This window comes from Eschrichtius robustus, chromosome 1, assembly GCF_028021215.1.
Source record: "Eschrichtius robustus isolate mEscRob2 chromosome 1, mEscRob2.pri, whole genome shotgun sequence".
Lineage (NCBI taxonomy): Eukaryota > Metazoa > Chordata > Mammalia > Artiodactyla > Eschrichtiidae > Eschrichtius > Eschrichtius robustus.
The window spans coordinates 67,363,160-67,377,203 of record NC_090824.1 but is presented as its reverse complement, the minus strand read 5'-3'; the positions used below and the strand labels follow the sequence as shown (position 1 = coordinate 67,377,203).

At 38.8% G+C, this 14,044-nt stretch overlaps 1 protein-coding gene and 1 pseudogene across 5 annotated transcripts in view; both read right to left on the bottom strand.

Moving 5' to 3' along the window:
- Positions 1–14,044, bottom strand: part of STRN3 (striatin 3) — a 121,915-nt gene that overhangs the window by 101,013 nt on the left and 6,858 nt on the right. The gene's annotated exons all lie outside the window — the stretch shown is intronic.
- On the bottom strand, positions 1,163–2,233 carry LOC137758545 (heparan sulfate 2-O-sulfotransferase 1 pseudogene; annotated as a pseudogene).

Sequence of the window (14,044 nt, the reverse complement as noted above, 5' to 3'; positions counted from 1 at the left end):
ACTGCGTATCAAAATTGAAAGGTTATTGAAGTTCATTTCAGTGATATCTTAACAGTAAAGTTAAATGAGAAATACGAGAACAGTAGGTCTGATGGTTTTACTTGACATAATAAAACTGGTGCAAAACCACTTTTGTCTAATTACTTATAAACTTTTGGTCCAAATACATAAAATTTGCCATATTTATAGCATTTTCCTTCTTTTTTTTGTAAATGCAATGCTTTAAAACACATTATAAAGCACCTTAGTTAAAAGAGTCTACAAGTAAAAGTACAGAAGAAGTAGGAAAATCCTACCCATACCACAGCTCACTAACGGAGTTATAATATGGAGTCACTAATACCTCAGTTTACACCTTTACAAATAAACCATTGAGAAACAAATACTAAACTTTTTTTTTTTGATATTCACGTGTGGAAGCCTTAACCAAAACTTTAGGCAATGTCAACATTCTTTGAAGTGTTTCCCCAATCTTAGATATTGGGGAGACAGGAAAGAGAAATACTGCTTTGATTCTTTTTACAGTATTAATAATGGTTTAAGTTGATTTTTAACACTAATAATCATTTTTTTAAGAAAATTAAAATGACCTACATAAATAAGGGCAGTTCCAACTACAGCAGAAACATTCTTAGCAAACGTGATCAAACATTTCAATAAATTTCATGGGACGTGATTCACAAAAACAAAGTACACAATGCCAAACAGTTAATAACACTATCCAGTAGTGGTGTATAATGCAAACCTCCAGGTGAAGGTGGAAGTAGCAAATGGATTCATCTTCATTCATGGTTAGTTGAAAAAAATGCTTTATCAAAAACAGTATCAGAACTTTTTCTGAAACTGTATTTCAGTATTTAGCCTTCAATTAGACCTGCTATGTGTTTATTTTAGATGATGTGTAGGTTTTGTCCAGGCAGGAGGTTGTAACTCCCACCAAAATTTAACCAGGAAAAAAAAAAAAAAAGGCTGAAACTTAAACTTCCTAGACCACTGACATATCAGCCAGAATCTACTTCCTTGACATCACTGTCTGTATCCTAACTCGGTTCAATACAAACTGTCTTACATACCCATCAGCAATCCAAGTTGTGGAGCTGAGAACTAAGGTGAAGACAGGGTCAAAGTTGTAGTTCAAGAATCTAACTGCCACACCTTGTACTCAGTCCGATTTAGGGTAAATCTTTTCATAGAAAAAATTCTGTGCAAGGATGTAGAGGTCTCCATCTTTTTTTTGTACAGCATGGGCTCTGATGAATTGGAACTGCTCTAGTGCCAACTCATAGAACTCATTCTCCATTTTCCAAATGTCAGACTGCTGTAGCTTTGCAACAGTTTGTTTAGTAGGGAGTTTCTTCTCTGTGGTTTTCCAAAGGTGAGATTTCTTTCCTGTACAATAGCGTTCTGTAGCACCCCTGAAGAACCAGGGTGAAGCTGCCTCCAATAACATGATAAAATCTTCAAGCTCTTCAGTAACTCCCACCAGAAACTATTCATTAACTAGGTTATATTTGGCTTGATCCATAGCCCACCTGCTTCCTATATTCCAAAATTCTGAGCTGTGGCCACAGAAGAATGGGATTTGAAGCCAGAGCTTCTCTGGAGCACAGTCTGAGCCGCCCTCAGCTACACATTCATCAAAGGTCTTTTTGTCCCCTTGTTTTTGTCTTCTTAACCCCGGTCTATAATCATCTCCAAATCTCAGAAAGTGAGAGTAAGAAACTAGCCTCTCAATAGGATCCCTTATGACATTAATGTAAATTGGCTTCTTCTTCACACCAAATTTTGCAAAATCCAAATAAGAAATGTGCCCATGATAAAACCCTGGTTTCATCTCTTTCCAGGAAGTTATATTCTTTACAAAGCACACCTGATCTTGCAGTGACATTACTGGATTATTTTTGGTAGTATTGATGTGAAGAACATGGTATTTATTCTTTGCACATAGATCATAAGCAATATTGGTAAAAGAGGTGCTTGCAGTTTTGGGGACTCTGTTATAAATGACCACCATGTCCTCTTCCTCATCTAAAGCTGCATCTTGCCAAGGGCTATCCATTGTATGTTGCTGCTCAATCTCTCGAACTTCATGTCTTGCAATAGCCCTTTCTAGCTTGAACTGGGACTCCTCCAGTTTCTGGATCTGGTTCTCCAAGAAGAGCATCGCCACTGCGAAGGCCACCACCATCAGCAGCTGCAACTTGGGCGGCATCATCATCCTGAGGAGCCCCATGAAACCTGCTGCTCGCAATCAAGACATACCGCAGAGGGCGGGGATAGGGGCCCAGGAGGCAGGAAGACGCCGGGAGGAGCCCACCGAGCCAGGAGAAAGGCAAGGAGAGCGCCAGAGCAAGAGAACCACTGCAGCGATCCCCCTTCTCGCCTCCCGAGTCCCCCGCCCCCAGGCGCCAGCACCAAAGCCGCCGGTGCCGCTTCTCCTCGGCCGACTCCACGGCAGCCCCCACAAAATCCCACGCAGCAAATAGCGCGAAGCGGCTGCCCGGCTCTCGCCTCCCTCTACCGCCTCAGTCCCCGACCCCCGCGCCCGCCTGCCTGCCCGCCTGCCTGCCTCTCTTCCTTCCTTCCCTCCCTCCCTCCTTTGCTCGAGGCCGCGCGCTCCTCCGCCAGCGCTGCGGCTGCAGCTGCACCGCCCTCGGCCCCTAAATATATCAATTTTATTAACAAGTAAAAATCAGTTATATCAATAGAAGTGAAAGTACAGTCTTGAAGAGATATCTGTACACCCATGTTTTAGCAGTATTATTCACAATAGCTAAAAAGTGGAAGCAACCCAAGTGTCCATCAGCTGACAAACGGGTAAGCAAACGGTGGTAATGCATATAATGGAATATTATTCACCCTTAAAAAGGGAGGAAATTTTGACACATGCTGCAACATGGATGAACTTTGAGGACATAATGGTAAATAAAATAAACCAGTCGCAAAAAGTCAAATACTGAATTATTTCACTTACATGAGGTACCCAGAGTAATCAAATTCACAGAAACATAAAGTAGAACGATGCTTACCAGGGACTAATGGGACAGGGGATAGTTATTGTTTAATATGTATAGAATTTCAGTTTTATAGCATGAAAAGAGTTTTGGAGATGGATTGTGGTGATGGTTGCACAATATGAATGTACTTAATACCACTAAAGTATATACTTAAAAATAATTAAGATGGTAAATTTTGTTGTGTATTTTACCACAATAAAAAACTGGGGCGGGGGGCGGGGGGTGGGGGGGGGAAGGACTTCCCTGGTGGCACAACGGTTAAGTCTCTGAGCTCCCAATGCAGGGGGCCCGGGTTCAATCCCTGGTCAGGGAACTAGATCCCACATGCATGCCACAACTAAGAGTTCACATGCCACAACCAAGAAGCCGGCGAGCCACAACAAAGGAGCCTGTGAGCCATGACTAAGACCTGGCACAACCAAATAAATAAAAATTAAAAATAAAATAACTGGGGGGAAAAGTCAATTATTTTAATATGTATTAAAGGGCAGCATAAATGACATACTGTTACTTTAAAAGAAAAAAAACTTTTTTCTTTAGAGACTGAATTTAAATAAAAAGAAATTTATACCAGATGCCATATATTTGTTTACACCAGACAACACAACAGAAGCTAAAGGTTTGACACATCATTGGCTTAGAGAAGGGGACTTAAAAAAAAAAAACTGAACCTGGTTTACAAAAACTAGTATTTAAGGACACCAAAAACAGTGAAAACAGCAGCACAGAACTAAAGGACACTACAAACCAGAAAGATACAGTATGGCTACAGGAATAACTAAAGAAAAGTCAAGGACCTAAAATTTATGTAAGGCTGGTAAACTGGAAATAAGAATCTAGGGAGAAAGTGACCACAATGGAAGACATAAGAAATAAGAAAGAAATTCTGGAAAGAACTAACAAGACTTGAAGAAAACTAGAATCCAAAAAGTTCAGCAGAGACAATATTATCCTGCAGGTAGGCTCTAAACAAAATGCAACACAAGAATAGTAAATTATTTCTATATAGATATAATTTGAAAAAATGACAATGATGGACATTTGAGACTGAAAGACGTCTGTTCAAGAACTCAGAGAATAATAACTGAGAGAACCAATTACAGTTAAAGATTTAAGAAAACAAGCCTATAGAAAGGCTAAAGATTAAAATTCCAGTCAATGACTTTTAAAAACTAATATTAGGAAGAAGGCCATTCTGGAAAAAATGAAAATGAAAATGAGTTTTAAGAAAAGCGGCAAAAAGGGTCACAGCTACCATCCAGCCTTACAGTACTTTACTTTTAAATACAAACAGTCAATGGTCACCAATATGTGAGGACAGCATGAGGTAAGAAAGAAGGGAAGCAAAAGAAAAACAAGAAATTCAGAGAAAACTGACAATTAAGGGAAAGAAAACTTCAACAACAAAAATATATACATTAAATAAAAACAGAATACCATTCTTTTTAAAAATTCAAATAAGAAAATGCCTTTACAAATACAAGATAACAGGATTGAAAAATATAGTCGAAGGAAGTATCTCAGAAAACAGACCAAAAAGAGAAAATCAGGAAACAGAAGAAAAATTTTAAATCAGTAGGTCCATCATCAACTGAACAAAAAAGTGCCCTAAGGACTCAGGATGACAATAACCCTTCTCAAAAAAGATTAGTACTGCCTCTCCCAAGGGGGTGTTTGGAAATGTCTGGGGACATTTTTAGTTGTCCCCAAAACTAATGGGTTATTCTGGCATTTAGCGCTGGGAGCCTGGGTGCTCAAAGCCCCATAAGCACAATACAGCCAAACCCAAAAATGGTACTACCTAAATGCCCACAGTGCCCTCTATTGAGAAATACTGGATTACGGAGAAAAAGAATTCTCTCAATGCCTGATACGATATGCATTTTCATAAAATTTAACAACACCAGTATAAACAAAAGATACCTAGAAAAAAATTCAAATCACATACAAAAAAAGAAAAAAAAAGGATCAAGAAACTGAACAGCGGGCTTCCCTGGTGGCACAGTGGTTAAGAATCCGCCTGCCAATGCAGGGGACATGGGTTAGAGCCCTGGTCCGGGAAGATCCCATATGCTGCGGAGCAACTAAGCCCGTGTGCCACAGCTACTGAGCCTGCGCTCTAGAGTCCGTGTGCCACAACTACTGAGCCTGCGCCCTAGAGCCTACGTGCCACAACTACTGAAGCCTGCGCGCCTAGAGCCCATGCTCGGCAACAAGAGAAACCACTGCAATGAGAAGCACATGATGCGGAGCAACTAAGCCCATGCGCCACAGTTACTGAGCCTGCACTCTAGAGCCCGCAGCCCACAACTACTGAGCCTGTGCTCTAGAGCCCACGTGCCACAACTACTGAAGCCTGGGCGCCTAGAGCTCGTGCTGCGCAACAAGAGAAACCACTGCAATGAGAAACCTGTGCACCACAACGAAGAGTAGCCCCTGCTTGCCACAACTAGAGAAAGCCCACGCACAGCAACGAAGACCCAATGCAGCTAAAAATAAATAAAATAAATAAGTTCATATATATATAAAAAAAACTGAACAGCATCAAACTCTTCAAAAGCAACACTGAAAGTTCAAAGACAAGAGAAATGTCTTTGAAATGCTGATGGAAACTTATTTCCAGCCAAACTACCAATCAAGTGTGAAAATAAAATACAGATTTTTTTAAAAACATACAAGTCCCTAAAATTTACCTCCTATGCAACTTTTCTCAAGAAACAACCAGATAACATATTTCAGCCAAACGAAGGACTAAATAAGCCAAGACAGGAGGCAGAAAGGGAGCCAGTGGGAAAAGAAAGGGGGTTGGGTGGGGGTGCAGGGGATTCCCTTTTTGAAAAGAGTACAGAAGTTACAGAATAATAACTCTACAAGTCTTAACAAGTCTAGATCAGAGCAAGGAGAATGACAGTTCTGAAGTCAAGTTCTCCCCACTCCAATCCCTCCATACAAGAAGCAGAACTAACTAACAACAGATAATGTGATGTGCTTCAGTTTGAAAACCCCGACAGATTTTTAACACCTTTTGGAAAAACAGCAATAGATACATAGAAAACTAAACAAATAAAAAATGGAGGCAAGTAACTCCAAGAAAAACAAAAAGTTGTGCAGAAAAGGAACAGTATTCACAGTATACTTTTTGACTCACAAATTATACTATACATAAATTATTATACTTGACTCAAAAAAATATTATTTACATGGTCACAATAACGTAAAAGCTAATGATTTAACTAACTTTATTACCTATACTGAAATATGGTATGGAGATGTAAGAGGTGTGATATACCGTCACAGCATATGTAGGGTAAGGTACTATCCATGGTTTCAGGCATCCACTGGGGGGTCTGGAATGTATCCCCTGCAGATAAAGGGAGACTACTGTACAGAAAAAGTTCTGAAAAGATATACACCCAAAATGCAGAGCTGTTCCTAGAAGATTAAGATTACCAAAAAGGCACTACTTTATTTTTGACATTTCTGTAGCTTAATTTTCATATATTACTTTAACAATAACTAAGAATTAAAAAGTAATGTAAAGGGCTTCACTGGTGGCACAGTGGTTAAGAATCTGCCTGCCAATGCAGGGGACATGGGTTTGAGCCCTCGTCTGGGACGATCCCACATGCCGCGGAGCAACGAAGCCCCTGTGCCACAACTACTGAGCCTGTGCTCTAGAGCCCGCGAGCCACAACTACTGAGCCCATGTGCCACAACTACTGAAGACCATGTGCCTAGAGCCCGTGCTCCGCAACGAGAAGCCACCGCAATGAGAAGCCCGCTCACTGCAACTAGAGAAAGCCTGCTCGCAGCAATGAAGACCCAACACTGCAATAAATTTAAAAAATTAAAAGAAAACCCTAATGTAAAAATTTACAAAATAAATAAAAGCAACTAAATCCAACCACAAAAAAATTTAAAACATCAAAAAATCTTCATGAGTAAAACACGGTATTTGTAAGTTTTTAAAGAAATCAATTAAAAAAGAAAATGGGGAAAAGATAAACTAGTATATAAACTCATTAAAAACACTAAGTTCAACTTGCTGTTTTATGATAAAGTATTTTTCAGCGGTGTCTGTTCATCTGTGTCTCCCTCTCTCTCTCTTTATATACATGTGCATAAAGAAACACTCCAGGGGGCTTCCCTGGTGGCGCAGTGGTTAAGAATCCGCCTGCCAATGCAGGGGACACGGATTCTAGCCCTGGTCCAGGAAGATCCCACATGACGTGAAGCAACCAAGCTCGTGCGCCACAACTACTGACCTTGTGCTCTAGAGCCCGCAAGCCACAACTACTGAAGCCCGCAGGCCTAGAGCCCGTGCTCTGCAACAAGAGAAGCCACCGCAATGAGAAGCCCGTGCACTGCAATGAAGGGTAGCCCCCACTCGCCGCAACTAGAGAAAGCCCGCGCGCAGCAACAAAGACCTAATGCAGCCATAAATAAAACAATAAAACAAAAAAACAAAAAAAAACTCCATTTCTGAAATATCCATTTCAATAAAAGAAAACACTTACTTTACGTTTGCTGGGCCTTTTATTTTTTTTAAATAGGGAAAATAGAAAGGTTGCCAATAATCCCATCACACAAAAATCACAAAGGTATTTTAAAACATTTGTACTGGGTTGTTCAATATAATTTTTAACATAGCTGATATAGCACATAATACGGAACTCTGCTTTTTAGTTTATCATAAGCATTGCCTAGTCATCAAATATTCTTCATAAAAATCATTCATTACTATTTGAGGGGAAAAAGTAACCCCCACCCCCATGCATTAATCCCAAGCACAGATTCATTGTAACTGCAGTTGTGATCTCTCTTATACTCTATTTCCCACAAGGGGGAGACAGGACTAAGGTATTTTGAATACCTTGAAATAAAAAACAGAAAGCTTGGTTTCATTCCAATATCAAATGAGGGAATGAGGGAAGAGTAGTCATTTACTGCTGGTGTTATCACTATCTTGTGGGCTTTTTTCCGTATGGTACTACAAAAATTACAATTCAGTTTCTCATATCTAACAGCTTAATCGAACATCCTCAGCAACTTCACTCATTTAATAAATATTTAGCAAACACCTATTATGTGTCAGACCCTTTACTGTCACACTGGGTATACATTAATTTTTTTAAAAAGACAGGTCCCTCCTCTCAAAGAGCTTACAATCAATCTTAAAAGTGTGCGTGGGGGGCGGGAGAGACAATTTTTAAAATTACAAGTTACATTAAATATTAAGAAGAAAATGACCAGGGTGCAGTGATATACGCAAAGTATAAAGATTCAAAATTATATACTTTCTAGAGTCTCGACCCCACCCCCACCCTCTCTTATGAAATATAAGCTTATGGAAGTCTGGTCCACTTTTTTTTTTTTTTTTTTTTTTTTTGGCCGCTCCAGGCAGCATGTGGGATCTTAGCTCCCCAACCAGGGATCGAACCCGCGTCCCCTGCATTGGAAGCGTGGAGTCTTAACCACTGGACTGCCAGGGAAGTCCCTGGTCCACTTTTTAAAGCTCTGGGAAAAAGCAAAAACACAAATGTTAGTTTAGGCCACCCTGAAATAGTTTTATTATCTGAGACAACTGTTGGTGGCATATTATCACACCCATCCACTGTTTCTCTATCATTGCCTTTATTCCTCTTCCCATCCACTCCACCCCCTTTTTTTTCTATTTCATCTTTTTCTTTGTTTTGTCTTTCTCACTCCTTTGTTCCTCAGGATTTCAGTAACAGACTTACAGCTTAAATGAAACTGGTTAACTAATGGCTTTCACAGCTAAAACATTTGTGACCCCTAATTCAGACTTGAGTGCAAGCCATGAAATTTAAAAAATTACGAATTTGTATAATGCTTTGTTAACTGCTAATATTATAATCCTACAAAACAAAGAAGCAATATAATAGAGTTTATTTTTGGCAGAAGGCTGGTTGGTTGCTCACACATTTAAGAACACAGTTACAAATGTTTTCTGAAACTTTAACACAACCATTCAGCAATAGTGGAGTAATTAAATCAACTACGTCATGTACACAAAGTAGAATACTACTATTATGCAGCTGTTATAAAAAGTGAGAATGTTCTCTACTAACAGACTCAGAATAATCTCCAAAACATGTTAAATGAAAGAGCAAAGTGAAAAACAGGTATATAGTTTACAAACTGTTGTATCAGAAAGGAAAGAAAATCGATATACATATTTGCTTACATCTATTTGCATAAAGAAACACTGGAGGGATACATATAGTACTACTAATAAAAGTGGTTACTAATGTAGGACACTAAGGGTGGATAGGCTCATGGTAAGTACAAGATTTAATTTTGAACCATGCATTAACTATTCAAAAAATAAAGAGTCTGAAAATGTTTTAATTAGAATTTTTAAAACTTTTTAACAAAATCTATCTAAACATGATCCAAAATTTCACTACACATTTGTAATTACTTCACTTATATATAGCCTTTTAAATCTTGTGACACTGACCCTATTCATTAGTCATTTGTTTACAATTCTTTACCACCAAGGTGGTCCCAATGAACACCAGGTACCAGTATTACCTTAAGATTGCATAACGTATCAGTCAAAAGCAACTCGGCAGCACCCGGCTTCATTACCTATTTACTGTTTTATGTTGAACAAGTTATTTAAACTCTTGCCCATGTTTCCTTCTCTCTAAAATGGAAATACTTGTTATCTATGATTTAGGGACGGTATACAAATTAGAATGATTCCAAACAGACAGAAAGCACTCATTAAATGTTAACAGGTACTATTATTAATAGTTCTTTCTATGGACATGTAATGGTTTCATCTATGTAATCAAACACCACAGGGTGTTTCAACTGAATCCAACAAAAATTCGCAGCATATTCAAAACCAGCAAGTTCCTGTTAACAAGTAGCTTCAATTTACTGGAAAGCAGAAAGTGAAAATAAAAAAGAAAAGTGCAACGATGTAATCATACACAGTGCAAGCCATTGTGAGTGCAGAGAAGGAGTGATAATATGGCTCAAGTTTAACATGTCAATAGGAGGAATGACAATGTTAAAGGGAAAGAGGATGGAGAGCTGGATTACACCAAATCGTTAAGAGACTTTGATCATGCAGGTTCCCAAACCTGGTTGATTATCAGAATCACCAGCTATACATTTTAAAAACACAGATCCTACCTCAAACTACTGAATCACAATGACCAGGGATAGAATGTGGGAATCTGTATTATTAAAGATCCCAGGTGATTATGATTATTTACTAGGTTTTGGAACCACCACAGATCTCACTCTCTTACAATTAGAGACTTTACAAGTATCTCCAGATAAAATAAATTTAATCATTGCCTTTGGTAGCTTCACTGGAAGGACAGCTAAAGGTAAGCTGATATTATAATTACTCATTCCTTTAAGTCATTAAAGTACTTCTTAAGGTAAATATACGTGTTTTAAGTAATAATATGACTGCCATTTACCGAACAATTACTCATAAATGACTGGAAACAAGGCCCAACACCATTCCATCCCAAAACAAAGTAAATATCAAGAGGGAGGAGATACAGAGAATTTAATTTTAAAAAGGGCAAAAGCTCTGAACAGAACCTCACCAAAGAAGACATACAGATGGCAAATAAGGTGCTCAACACTGTTATGTCATTAGGGAATAGCAAATTAAAATGATATATCACTACACACCTATTAGAATGGCTAAAATCCAAAACACTGACATCAAAAGCTGACAAAATGTAGAGCAACAAGAACTGTCAATCACCGCTGGTGGGAATGCAAAAAAGGTACACAGCCACTCTGGAAAACTGTTTGGCAGTTTCTTAAAAAACTAAACATACTCTCATTATACAATCCAGCATTCAAGCTCCTTGGTATATACCTAAATTACTTGAAAACGTACATCCACACAAAAACCTGCACATCTATATTTACTCATAACTGCCAAAACTTGGAAGCACTGAAGATGTCCTTCAACAGGCGAGCGGACAAATAAACTGTGGTACATATGTACAATGGAATATTATTCAGCACTAAAGAGATCAATCAAGCCACAAAAAGACATTTAAGGAGGAACCTTAAATGAACACTACCAAGTCAAAGAATCCCTCTGAAAAAGCTATGCATGGTATGATTCCAATTACGTGACATTTTGGAAAAAGCAAAACTATGGAAGACAGTAAAAAGAGCACTAGGTGGGACTTCCCTGGTGGTCCAGTGGCTGAGGTTCCGTGCTTCCACTGCAGGGGGCACGGGTTCAATCCCTGGTCGGGGAACTGGGATCCCACATGCCATGCAGTGCAGCCAAAAACAAACAAAAAAGCAAAAACAAAACAAAAAAACAAAACAACAACAAAAAAAAGAGCAGTAGCTGCCACTGGTTTGGGTGAGGGAGGAAGGAATAGGTGGAACATACGGGATTTTCAGGGCCGTGAAAGCATTATTTACTACAAAGGTGGATGCATGTCATTATATATTTGTCAAATCCCAAAGAATATACAAGACAGAGAGTGAACCCTAATGTAAACCATGGACTTTGGTTGATAATAATGGGTCAGTGTTGGTTCATCAATTGTAACAAATGTGCCACAGTAGTGGAGCTATTGATGTTGGGGGAGGTTTTGATGGGGGAGGAGTTATGTGGGAACTGTCTGTACTTTCAGCTAAATTCTGCTATAAGCCTAAACCTGCTCTAAAAAATAAAAGTCTGCGAGAGAGAAAACACAACTTGAAAAAAAAAAAATCAAAGGAAAGGTATTTTGTAAAAAAAAATTTTTAGTAATAAAAATATATTTCAAAGTTGACAAAGTAACGGTGGCCCTGGAACCCTCCTGCATTGCTGGTGGGAAAGTAAAATGGTGTAGTCACTTTGGAAAACACTTCAGCACGTTCCTCAAAAAGTTGAACATGACCTGGCAATTCCATTCCTATGTATATACCTAAGAGAACTGAAAACATATGTTCACACAAAAACTTGTGCATAAATGTTAGTAACAGCACTTTTCATAATAGCCAAAAAGTAGAAACACCCAAACATCCACCAACTGATGGACAAAATGTAGTATGTCCATACAACAGAATATTATTCGGCCCTAATAAGGAATAAAGTACCGTTACAAGCTACACATGGATGGACCTTGAAAACATCACCTTAAGTGAAAGAAGCCATTCACAAAAAGCCACATATTGTATGATTCCGTTTATACGAAATGTTCAGAATATTCTTGATATTCTATGATAGAAAGACTATTCTTTCTATCATAGAGACAGAAATTAGTGATTGCCAAGGAAAAGGGGGAATTGGGACTAACTACTAACAGGTTAAACTGGGTTCATTTGTAGGTGATGAAAATGTTTCCAGATTAGACAGTGATGATGATGATACAACACAGTAATACACTAAAAACCAGAGAAATGTACAGTCAACCTTCTGTATCCACAAGGTTCTGCATCCATAGATTTAACCAACTGTGCATCAAATAGTCAGGAAAAAAAAATTCCAGGAAGTTCCAAAAAGCAAAACTTAAATTTGCAACTGCAGGCAACTATTTACATTGTATTTACAACTATTTAAGTTGTATTAGGTATTATAAGTAATCTAGAGAAGATTTAAAGTATACAGAATAACGTGCATGGTTTATACACAAATACGAAACCATTTTATAATAGGGACTTCAGCATCCAGGGATAGAGGGGAGAGGGGGGTGGGGAAGTCCTGGAACCAATCACTCCACAGATACTGAGGGGTGACTGTACACTTTACAGGGGTGAATTTGATGTTACGTGAATTATATCTCAACTTCTGAAGTTTTTTAAAAACTAAGGGTGGGGGCTTCCCTGGTGGCGCAGTGGTTGAGAATCTGCCTGCCAATGCAGGGAACACGGGTTCGAGCCCTGGTCCGGGAGGATCCCACATGCCGCGGAGCAACTGGGCCCATGAGCCACAACTACTGAGCTTGCGCGTCTGGAGCCTGTGCCCCGCAACGAGAGAGGCCGCGACGGTGAAAGGCCCGCGCACCGCGATGAAGAGTGGCCCCCGCTTGCCGCAACTAGAGAAAGCCCTCGCAGAGAAACGAAGAGCCAACATAGCCAAAAATAAATAAATAAATAAATAAATATTTTAAAAAAACAAAAAACTAAGGGTGGCCCTAATGGATGAGTGTTCCTAAACACTAACATCAACAGCTGCTAACATCAGGAAAGACAACGAACTGTTTTGTGCCTTCTGATGGAAGACCTCATCACCACCTGTGAAGTAGTCTTGTCCCCCACTACCACCCCCAAAAAGAAAATAAACCAGTCTGTATCAAGACCCTGTATCCAACTAACCAAGTTACAGGGAAAACAAACAGGACAACAGAACATGTTAAACTGTATCAGAGATGCACTCAGCAAAACACAGACTCTGGGAACCTTTATAGGACCAAAGATCTGATTTCTTCAACAAAAAATGGCAAAGAAAAGGAAAGAAAGATGGAGGGGGCTCCAATAGCAATGTGTTATTTGGATCCTGATTCAAACAAACTCTTCAAAGATAACTGAGAAAACTGGAAATTCAAACAGCGTATATTTGATAATATCAATAATATTAAGGAATTGTTCATTTTTCTTAATTTGGTATGCAACTACAACAGTTGTCTTTTTAAAGTCCTTATCTTTTAGATATATACTGAAATATTCATGGATGAAATTGTATGTTTCTGGGATTTGCTTCAAAATAATTCGGGACAGGGGAGGAGTGGACAGAAGTATAAGTAAAATAAGACTGGTCAAGAGTTGTTACTGAGTGATGAGTGACAAGTTTATGGGAGGTCACAGACTGCTATATTATTTTTTTAATATGTTTAAAACTCTCCATAATAAAAATTAAAGGGTATATGTAATACAATCATACGATACATCCTTTTACAATATAAAGGATAAACTCTTAAGAGAGGAGCATGTATGGAGGGAAAACGTTAAGATTCCTCCAGAGAAATCAGGCAGGAGGAACACCCTGAACTAAAACAGTTGTAGTAAAGAAATTTAAA